Here is a 12305-nt window from a genome sequence, read left to right as displayed (position 1 = left end):
TGTTGAGAATTGTGTTTACTGCTTTATGTGCCAGAGCTGTTTTTTAATGCAGGCCTGTGTGTGCTCTATACTGGTTTTATCACAAGCAGCCGTGGGGAACTTTCAGTGATGTCTTGTACTGTGTAACCAGGCTCTGGTATTGCCATGGTGTTGAAAACTGATTTCCAGCCAGCCTTTCCTTCCCTACAGGTCTTTGGCTTAAATAATGTCCTTTTAAAACTGTTAACATGTGTGTCTGTGTCCTCAGGTCCAAGTAAGGGTAGGTCATCATTGATTCAGGGCAGAAGGGGCCCAAAACAATATAGCTGCTCCTCCAGGGGTAGCACTACATTAATGGGAACACAATTATCTCTAATGGAAATATGTTTATTATAAATACTATGGTAAAGCATTTAAAAAATACAAGAAATACCAATACATTTACTGCTGTACCCCAAAGTTGCTGCCACCAAGTAAATTTCTTGAAGTTGATGCGTTACAAAAACAGCTGATTCATTTGGATGTCATGGGGTAGGTTATCATATCATAAGGTCATTCTGCTGTAAACATGTTGCTGAACACTAGAATTATTTGCATGAAATTTTATACAGTTTATCCTAAAAGCTGAAAGAACCAAAACTCTATCTTTAACTGAGAACTCTCTAATTAGTACAGAGAAACAAAGGATCAGACAGGCTGCAGTAGCACAGGTCAAGGGAAATGTCAGCAATTATATTTCTACAAGTCTCCTGTCACCGGAATAGACGAGAGTGAATGGTCATTCTTGACTCCCTGGAAAACATATTGATGACAGATCAAGTTCTATTTTAGCTTTTAGCGGCAGTTGGTCAAACTTTTACAATTTTCCTATAAGAAGGGTGAGGGGTTATGGTCATTTGATTCATTCTGAATTACAAAGAAATATACACTATCAGACTTTTTGGCTACTTTATCAAAGGATCCTGGCTTTATCCAGAGGAACCGGTGCTTTGTTTTTTTCTTAAATCACATAAAAGCAACAAAACCTGTTCTGGAAAACGTATGTATCCATTTGTGTTGCATTGGATTTCATTATGCATGTATTAATTTTTCCCCATTTCAAGTCCAGTAAGATCTGCCCACAGCTTGTGCTGTGTGTCTGGGGCCCCACACAGCAGCACATCTCTATTTGGGTGAGAGGCAGCCAGCTGTGATAGATGCCAGCTGATTCTCACACAGGTACAGATCGGCCGGACCCACCTCCTCCTTCCCGGCTGTGATGCTTTCCTGTACACAGAGGAGGCGGAAGGAGGGACAGGGCTCTGCATATACCGTGCTGATCTGAGGTCTGTGATATACATTCCGCTTGCACTGATAGGCAGCATTGATGAGGAGGCACTAATAGGGGGCACTGATGAGAAGGCACTGATTGGCAGCACTGATGGGCACTGGCTGGCACTGATTATCAGCACTGATGGATACTGGCTGGCACTGATTGGCAGCACTGATGGGTACTTGCTGGCACTGGTTGGCAGCACTGATGGGTACTGGCTGGCACTGGTGGGCACTGATTGGCAACACTGATGGATACTGTCTGTCACTGATTGGCAGCACTGATGGGTACTTGCTGGCACTGGTTGGCAGCACTGATGGGTACTGGCTGGCACTGGTGGGCACTGATTGGCAGCAAGGGTTGGCACTGCTGAGGAGGCACTGGTTTGCATTGATAGGCAGCATTGATAAGCATAGTTGGCACTGCCGCACTGATAATCAGGACACTAATGGTCAGTGCCCTGATTATCAGTGCAGATGTCCCCTTTCACACTAGCCAGTTATCGACTCTCCCACCTGTCACAGCATGAGGAATGGAATGGCAATAACCTGCAAGTGTGTTTGAACACAGCTGATCACGTAGTAAAGAGCCGCTGTCATTGGCTCTTTACCCTGATCGGAGATGCCCTGTGTCCTGTGGACACAGCTCACCACACCGCGTACATGCAGGGCAGGAATGGAAGGACATCATATGATGTCCTCCCAGAACTAGAGCAGTCCCACTCAGCCATCATTTGACTATACAGTGGGCAGGAATCGTTTAAGGTAGGCTCAGACAAAGAAATCAAAGCTAATTTTACAGGTACGGGAAAGTCCAGGTTTTGTTTAACCATGCCATTAAGCCCCTCCCACTGTTAAGACTTTGGCTATGCCCACATTTTGCCACGGCACGCAAAGCGTACTGCTGGTCACTTCCCCCCTCAAGTGTCCCTCATTCTGAAAGTTGGGAGGTATGCTGAAGTTGTTTGCATGTACTCATTTAGAGAAATTACATACAGCTGGAGACAGATAAGTGTCTCTAAGCCCAGGGCCCCTCATCTATCCTTAACTGCAGGAAATCTCTCCGCCTGTCTGTAGCACCCCTGTCCTGAGGTGACTAAAGTAAGTATATAGCTTTGCTATAACCAGCAGAGCAGAAATAAATTTTTCAGCCCTGCTAAGGTTTTACCTAAGTATGATGGATGATTGTTTCTGTGGGAGGATCAATCACTGGTTATGAATATTTACTGGACCAAAGCCAGTCCCTGGAAGGCTGACCCTCAGGCTGAGTTCACACTGCTGCGATGCGGGAACACTGCGAATCCGCTGCGGGTTCCTGCATCGAATGCCTCCCGGTGGCAGTTCACACTGCCCTATGCGAACTGCGGGGAGTGTCAGTGAAAAGTTAATGACACCCCCAGATCAGTTCGCATATCGCAGTGCGATCTGCAAACTCGGACAGGAATCGGATCGCATGGTGTCGGATGCAATGCAAATTCAGCCATACTATCTGTATGGCTGAACTCGCATCGCACAGAGATCGGATGTGATTTGCACTGCAGTGCAGTGCGAATCACATCGATCTCGTCACCGCAGCAGTGTGAACCCAGCCTCAATGTGAAGCTGGAAGATAAAGAAGATAAATATTTGGAAGGATCTAATCAGTCTCTCTCTTCTGGGAGTAAGCATGTGTGTGCTGTAAACCTGCCTGTGGAAGCTCAGCTGCAGAGGTGAGACCTTTTACCAGTCACGCCGGGTATGGAAGTACTAAGTGTGACACTCGAAGTTGCTGGTTAAGGACTGTGACTGCTCATATAGGGTTACAGATTTATTGGCTGCCCCCCTTTTCTATCAGCATTATTTTTGAGGCTGCTACTACAGGGCAACTGCTGGAACATGATATTCAGGAAGCTTTCCTCCAAGATTAATGAGTATCTTGGGTATCCTGCACCCTAAACCCTCTTCCTTGCTTTTTGTTCAAGACCTGCAATAAATGTTAAAAAAAGACTTCTAGACTTGAGCCTGAAACAGGGTGGAGAGTCTCTGAACAGGTAGGGAGGACCTAGTATATTTGCAGCCGCCCCTTCGAGTCGCTACACATTATTGATTTGTACACGCCGACTGGCCACATCTGAGCATGAACATCTGGCTGTACCTGACCCAGAAATATGCTGATCTGGGCGGTGTATAGCCATGAGCACCCATGTGAATGAGCCTCTAATGCTCCAAATGCAGTTACAACTTGGCTCAGTTTTCCAAAGTTAACAGGAGCTACCTCTGATCAGTTCATCTGCAAACCCAGATCCTGAAGCCTATTGTCCTGTAGGAGAAACACAGAAAAGTGCTAGCCATAAAGCTCATGCAAAGTGCACGTTTGAGATCACAGAAGCCTAATTAGATGTGCAATCTTAGAATGCACAAATCTCAGCATGCGTCTGGATTATGGTATATGTGGGCAAAATAGAAGCCAAGTAAAACAAGATAAGTGTTGAGGATAAAGAGAAATACACAACCTCAGCAGAAAGGCGCAAAGGACCACCTGGAATCCATGCCCCTTGAAAGGAAAGGTGTATCTAGACTTATCATTTATGGGTCAAATATCAAGGTGAGCGTCTGTTGTGACAAGTGAAGGATTTTACACAAGAAGTCACATGCAGGATATTGAAATAATTATAGAGCCCAAAGCAACGAATACAAAATGCTTTGACTTTTTATTTTGCTTTAATTACGATGCAGAAGATGGTGATGTATATGAATAGTATATACTTTTGATTTGTGTATATTGAGATTGAGTTTGTATATTTTGATTCACATTGCATTTTGTATTGTGGTACTTACAGCTCTGCAATTATATATTCTATGATTTGGTGCCTTTCTGACCAGATGTTACTGAACCTGGCTTGTGGCTCGACTCCACTCATAACCTAAGTTGGCGTATCCTGGGTTTCCTACCACCTGTACTTTTTGCTTGTCTGGTACCAGTGCTCCCAAGTTCCAATCTTAACCCTCAAGCTCATGGCACTTGTGCCCTTCTATTACCCTTGCAGACCCTGTCCCACCTTACAGAGGTTCCTAGATAAGAATTGTACAAAAAGCCACCCTCGTCATCTTAGATTCCTCATACAGGTATGGTACAAGTAAAACATTAGGCATAAGCCCTTGTACACACGGTCGGAGATTCAGACGGAATGTTTCCTATCGGACCGTTTTGTCAGATATTCCAACTGTGTGTGGTCTGCATCGGACTGTTTCCGTTGGAATATCCGACGGACCAACTTTTCCAACTTGCCGGTAAAATTTTCTGACAAAATGCTCTGATCGGACATACTCCGATCATGTGTAGCCTACTCCGACAGACAAAGTGCCACGCATGCTCAGATCAAATTCCTAGACCAAAGCTATTGGCTACTAGCCTGTACGTAGTCCCGTCGTAACGAAATAACGTCATCACGTTATGTACAATCGGATTTTCCGACAACTTAGTCCGACCGTGTGTATGCAACATCACTTCCGGACCTCTTCCGGAATTAATCCGTCGGAATTACTCCGACGGATTTGGTTGTCTGAATCTCCGACCGTGTGTACAAGGGCTAAGGGGGATTTTCTGTGCAATAAGTGTGTCTTTCAAACTTCAACTTTTGCCAACATGTTGACCAATAATTCCAAACCTTGCTTACTCTGCTAGAAAATGTTTTGGGTTTTTTCTGGCTATGTCCTCATGTTGCACATTTCCCTTCACTTCCTGACATCAATTAAGAGAACAAGACATTTCTGCACTCTCTCCGAAACTGAAAAATACATTTTGGCTGTAGCTAGGCTTTAAAAGATCAGTAGCGGTATGTTACTATCTTTGCAGGAAATCACAACACATCATTAGAAGCCGACTTCCTTCTTGTAGTTGCACCATATTTGAGTCACTTCATCATTCAGGTTGAAATCTAATAACACTCCGTTTTGAGCCTATCAAGGAATTTCAAAACACAGGATGTGTTTTGAAGGGTCTAAGTAAAAAGGATTATACATTAAGATAGCTGCTACCTCTCCATCCTCATCAGTCAAGGTGATGAGCAGAAATTGCAGAGAATCCTATATACGCTTCATTGCGCTTTCCTTTCGTGTCTGCTTTGAAGTTATCTATTACTTGCAGCCCTCCCCATGGGAAGGTAGGAATATATTTTATTCCATCATGTTCTGAGCTCAGAACTCCGGTAGAACAAATAAAATGCAACACAGAAAGTAATGTGGAGGTAATGAGCTGGGACATCATGAAACATTGAGAGTCCCAGTTCTACCGAAATATTTTATGATAAGGTAAATTATCGCCATTAAAGAAGATGGCTTTGGACATGGATATGAGCAGGCGCTAGGAAAATGGCGTGTTGTCGTGTTACTAAAATTCATGGCATTTAGATACCTTTAAATGATTTTGACACATATCACAATTTTTTTTTTTTACTCATATCTGCTTTCTTAAAGGCAAACATGAAAATGCCATTTCATTTAGATATAAATTTATTAAAGCTCTAGAAAGATATAAAAAAAAAAAAACATTAATGCAAATATAATTAACGTGTTATTAAATTAACTTTTTATCATTTGATCTGGTATTTGCCCTTTTCATTTCCTGTGCACTAGGGCTACAGCGTGACAAGCAGCACAGGTAGCCAAGCAGTTTGTGTGCTTAACCACTTGATCTCCAGAAGGTTTTAACCCCTTCATGACCAGGGCATTTTTTAGCTATTCACCACTGCGTGACTTTAACCACTTTCAGACCGGACCAATTTGCTGGTCAAAGACCAGACCACTTTTTGCGATTCGGCACTGTGTCGCTTTAACTGACAATTGCGCGGTCGTGCGACGTGGCTCCCAAACAAAATTGATGTCCTTTTTTTTCCCACAAATAGAGCTTTCTTTTGGTGGTATTTGATCACCCCTGCGGTTTTTATTTTTTGGGCTATAAACAAAAATAGAGCGACAATTTTGAAAAAAAACGCGTTATTTTTTTACTTTTTGTTATAATAAATATCCCCCAAAAATATATAAAAAAACATTTTTTTCCCTCAGTTTAGGCCGATACATATTCTTCTACATATTTTTGGTAAAAAAAATCACAATAAGCGATTATTGATTGGTTTGCGCAAAAGTTATAGCGTTTACAAAATAGGGATAGTTTTATAGCATTTTTATTAATAATTTTTTATTATTTTTTTTTTACTAGTAATGGCGGCGATCAGCGATTTTTATTGTGACTGCGACATTGTGGGGGACCCATCGGACATTTTTGACACATTTTTGGGACCATTGTCATTTATAGAGTAATCACTGCTATACAAATGCAGTGATTCCTGTGTAAATGACACTGGCAGTGAAGGGGTTAACCAGTGGGTGGCAGTGTAGGGGTTAAGTGTTCCTAGGGGTGTGTTACTAACTGTGGGGGGGTTGGGCTTTCATTTAGTGAACACTGATCTCTGCTCCAATCACATGGAGCAGAGATCAGCGTCACTAGTTGCTAGGCAGAATGAAGAAATGCTGTTTACAACTGCATTTCTTCATTTGGCCACTCCGTGAGACGATCGCGGGGAGGCCCGCGGCGATCGAGTCCGCGGGTCCCGCGACCTGACTCACGCGGGTCCCGACCAGCGCAGGAGCGCGCCGCCGGCGGCACGCTCCCGATGGCAGGGCGGCAAATTTAAAGGGACGTACATGTACGCCCATTTGCCTGCCCGTGCCATTCTGACGACGTACATCGTCATGCGCTGGTCGGCAAGTGGTTAATTGGCAATTGATCGGACACTGAAAACTGCACTCAAATGAAATTGGTATCATCTTTTTCACACAAGTAGAGCTTTATTTTGATAGTATTTGATCACCACTAGGTTTTTTATTTTTCGCGATATAAATGAAAAAAAGTCAGAAACTTTGGCAAAAAAAAATATGTTCTACTTTCTGTCATAAAACATATCCAATAAAATCAAATTTTGTCATAAATTTAGACCAACATTTATTTTGCTATATGTCTTTGGTAAAAAAAAAAATCCCAATAAGTATATATTGATTGTTTTGCGTGAAAGTTATAGCATCTACAAATTATAAAATATATTTGAAAATTGATCAATTCTGATGTACTGATGGACAGCGTATCTCATTTCTTGAGGCCCTAAAATATTTGGAAAGTAGACAGTCTGAGGCATTTAGTAAAGTGGAAGGCGAGTTTTTTGAAGTTGTAATTTTTTGTCACAATTTTTTTGAAAATGAAACAAATGGAAAAAAATATTTTTTTCACTTATTTTTTTAAATACTGTCACTAGTGCAGTACAGCGTCATCAAATGACTGATGTGTAGCGGTGATCAGGTTACACTGACTGGTGACAGGATGTTTAAAAAAAATACGTTTTTATTCCAATTTTTAACCATTTTTACTTTTTTTTTTTTACATACTTTAATCAGAGTAGTCAGCATAGTAATAATGTACCAGTCTTTTGTTTTGTTACACTTTGTTTGCTATTACAATGAAGCCCTTTGTAATAGAAAGGTTTTCAACAGCTGTGAGCACTAGTGATCTGTGATTGGCTACAGCTAATCATATGGTACAGGGTGCTGTGACTGGCCCACGAACCATGTGATAGCTGTGGACCAATCACATCATAGGCAACACAGCTGTTATAAAATTCATTCATTCATAATAGCTTTGATGAAGCTACAGAATACACAATCTGCTGTGTCTGGCGCCCCCTTGGCTGGAGCAGGAATATGACGTACATATATGGGATACATGTACTGTGGCTGGTTAGCAATTGGTTAAAGGAGCATGCTGAAAGGAAGAGAAAGCAAAGTGACAGAGAGATGAGCTTTTCACTGTGCTGCTTCCTCTTTCGCGGTCAAGTCACAGGGTGGATCCAGGGCGACCTGGACTCTAAGGAAGCAGGATAAACGTAGTAATAAACCCTCAGCATTTTTTAGTTTACTACATTGACTATAATAAAATAAACATTCTCCAGTAAACTATTTGTTAAAATGTTTTACCCCAGCTATTTCAGTTTGCAGCTTTCAATGTGGCTGGCTCCTGTTCTTTGAGTGCTGCTTCCTGTCTTCACAGCAAAGTTGACAATTGGACAGTGCACTCTGGAGTCAGTCTGTTAGCTGGGAGAAAGGGAGAAGGAGAAGCAGGGGAGTACCTTGCCACCCTAGGCTATGGGGATATGTGTTTCTATTGATACACATAGTGCAGGGAGGAGCAGCTCTAGTCCCTGCAGGCAAGGGTGACTCCATAGGATGCTGCAAGGCAAAGGAGCCACCCTGAAACACGAAACCTAGAGCAGCGGTCATGGCACCAACTTAAATAGGAATACAGGCAAGGATTAAAAGATAAAGAAGCTGCTGAAAGTGCTTAAAAAAAAACTGACAGTTTTAAATCAATGATTTAATGATGCGGCAACCAGACCGAGATTAACTGGCATAAAATAATACTGTAGTAGGGGAGAAAAGGTCAATATTGCAGAAAAATATGATTTTATTTAATCTTGCAGTGGGCTATTCCTTTTTATCTTACTGTTTTTAGCTGGGGTTCTGCTTTAAGCACTCATTAAAAATATATTGTCACTTTGACCTTTTAGAGCAAAATGACAGTACCTCATGATAGCCCCCCTTCCCCCAGTAATCTATACTCATCTTTCCCATACACCCCTGACACCCCCCCCCCCCCCATGTATGGGGGATCCTGTGACCTCCCCATACAAAAAAACACTGACCCGAGTAGGTAATTGCCAGGCCAAAGCACTGTCACGTAGGTGGGACAGGGAAATAAGGTATCAAAATAGGTTCTGGCACAGGCACTTACCAGCAGTGGTGGACTTCTGCGTTGGAAAGGCAGCAGGAGAGTGCAGGACAGGATAGTATACCATGGTTGGGGGGGGGAGGGGGGGTTCTATTACACTGTCTTGAAGGGCAAATGATAATGTATTTTTATGGGGTCTATTTAAAAAAAATGCTTTCTGAATGTTCCCTAACATTCAGTCCTAAGAGAAAAATAGCTAAAAACATTTGGCCATCAGAGTTAATGTTCACCAACAGAGCATGTAGTCTAAGACTATAGGCTAAGAACATTCCACCAGCAGGGGAAATAATGAGAGAGACTTCTGCACTGTGTACACTCTGGAGAGAATCCTGTGCAGACAGCCAAATTAATGGGTCGAGAGGATATTTCAGTGAGGTCAATTGATGGGTTCAGACATTTTGGCAGGTGGTACCATTTTTTTTTTTTTGTTCGGTATCTATCAGGCATTGTGATTGATGCACATCTGCATCACTGAACAACGTTACTGATATTGGATTTACATTGTGGGATTGTGTGTTTATTTACTTTTTGTTTTTTTAAATGAGCATGGGCACTATGTACTCCTTGCTCATTCATGCAGGGTGGTGGTATCTGGGAGCCCCCTTATTTTTAAAGAAGACTTCCAGATTCTGATAAACCACCACCCCCCCCCCCCCCTCAACCACTGGGTCAGGATTGTGGGGAAAAGGCCCTTTTCCATATCAAAATGGGCACAAGGTGTTTTGCCAGTCTGTCCCCCTGGCAAGGTACCCGGCTATATTGAGGCTATGTGGCCTGGAATGGTTAGGGGGCCCACGCTCATCCCTCCCTGTCCTGGCCACTCAGGTTACATGCTCAATCAAGGGTCTGGTATGGATTTTGGCATTATGTTTGTTATGTGTATGTTCCTTAAACAGGAACAGAGCCCCTAAGTGTGTTTTTGCATGCACCTATCAAAAAAGTACCTAGAAGAGGGTGGTGCATCACTGTAAACCAATGACCTTCCACTGCATTATGCACTTGTGTCCATCTAATGCCGCGTAAATGCGGTCGGACTTTTGACCAGCAAAAGGCCAATGAGAGCTTTTTGTCGGAAAATGCGACAGTGTGTATGCTCCATCGGAATTTTGTTGGCTGAATTTCCACCAGCAAAAGCTTGAGAGCAGGTTCTCAATTTTTCCAACGTGCAAAAACTCACACATGCTTAGATTCAACTACGAGACGGAAGCTATTGGCTACTGGCTATTGAACGTCCTTTTTCTAGTCCCATCGTACGTGTTGTACGTCACTGCATTCTTGAGGGTCAGAATTTGGTGTGACTCTGTGTATGCAAGACAGCTTAAACGAAATCCCGTCGGAATTCCGTCGGGAAAACCAGCAGAGCTTTTTCCAACTTGAAAATCCTTGACAGAAGAAACCAGAGTGATAATCTCATTAGTCTGCTACTTTTTCAATAACCACTCACAGGCTACAATGACTGCTTTATTAGGATTATTTCCCAAAGCTATTATGATCTGCGGGGAGGTTCCAAAGAGAGAAGGGCAATACTGTGCTATCTGGCAGCAAGGCTTGTTATCACTACACTGGTTGTACACAATCAGGGTAATATTTGGATGTATAGCATGGTCTCTATAAGACTATATAGCAACAAACAGTCTAACTGGAAATTACTACATCAGTAAAACAGTTCAGAGCACTCACAACCACTTGCAATTATCCTCCTAAATAGCACCCCTTTTAATGAAGTCCAAAATAACATTGGTAACACATGTGAATAGCTGCAGGGAACCAAGGCCTAAGGACAAAAGGCCACCCTATTGGACCTGGAGTAGTCTGGTAGCAATTGAAGAGGTGTTGCAACCACACTAGTTGGGTCTTCTAGAAAGTATATATTAAGTAGGCTCTGTCCCGGCTACCCACACTTTTTTTCTGACAGTGGAGGACCACTCATCTAGTTGCAGATACCTTGCATGTCTACCTCTTCCTCATCAGGTGCAGCATGTTCCTGTATCCTCCTGTCTGCCACTCGCTCTGATCTTTTGCCAAGTTATTAAAATGTGGCTATTTGCTTTGACCTCTGAGCTGATCCCACTGCTCTGGTTACTCTGCTGTCACCAGTGGGACAAACCACTCATAGGCTATCCCAGCCATCTTTGCAAGGGGCAGGGATGTATACTGATATTAAACTCTATATCATAGTCTGAGCTCAAATTTACTATTGGTGACATGAAGAATTTTTTACTAAGTCCGAAACATGTCAACAGGCTAATTATTGACCTGCCAGTGATTAGCCATAGATGTGGGGTGGGGGTAGGAAGTTCTACATTCAGCAAAGTTGGTTGATAAGTGGTAAGTGAAAAGATCCAAGCCCTATTTGTTCCAGCTTATATTTGAATAGGGCTAGCCCAGTTTTCAACAAGTCCTGACTAATGCTTGAATTATAAGTTCAGCTCAGGATGTACTGTGGGATGCACTGTGTTACCAGTGTAGGTTATTTCTGTAAAGCTTGTAGGTGGGACCTAGGCCCAGGAGCACCCAATAGATACAGACCACACAGTTCTTTTTTTTTTGATCAATAGGTTTTTATTGATATTCAGCATATATCTCATACAGTAAGTCAAGATACATAAGGAATTTTTGCAAAAAAAGTAAAACAAAAACAGAAAAAAAACAGAAGAAAACAAAACAGAAAAAAAAATTGAAAAGAAAAAACTGTGCACACAGTATGATAAGCGTAACAGAATCAGTAACAGTTACAGTATAATTAAGGTATTACTCTACAAGTTAGGTTTAAAGCTCTTACACCATGTTCCCCAAATTTGGTCAAACCTGTGGGATCTCAAGTTATTGATGGCTAGGAGGCGTTCATATGTGTGACATCTGTTGACTAATGTGTGTACATCAGAAACATTGATGGCGGAGGTATCTTTCCAGTTTCGTAGGATGAGGTTTCTGGTAGCCAGCAAGACATGCGTAACAACTGGCCTATCGTCTGGGGGGAAGTTATTTATGCCTATGTGCAGTAAAGCCAGGGCAGGATTGGGTGAGGTCAATATACCCGTGAGGGATGAGATGAGGCGGAAAACATTGTTCCACAAACTGGTTAGGCTCGGGCAGTCCCACATCATATGGAGCAGGTTGCCTGGTTTGCCACACTTTCTCCAACATAGTGGCGACAGACCTGGAGAGAACTGGGCTATTCTAAGGGGTGTATAATGCCACC

This window comes from Lithobates pipiens, unplaced genomic scaffold (genome assembly GCF_037356315.1).
Source record: "Lithobates pipiens isolate NorthernLeopardFrog02 unplaced genomic scaffold, aLitPip1_a1.2 Scaffold_10, whole genome shotgun sequence".
Classification (NCBI taxonomy): Eukaryota; Metazoa; Chordata; class Amphibia; order Anura; family Ranidae; genus Lithobates; species Lithobates pipiens.
The sequence above is the reverse complement of the archived record's forward strand: the minus strand, read 5'-3'. Positions refer to the sequence as shown.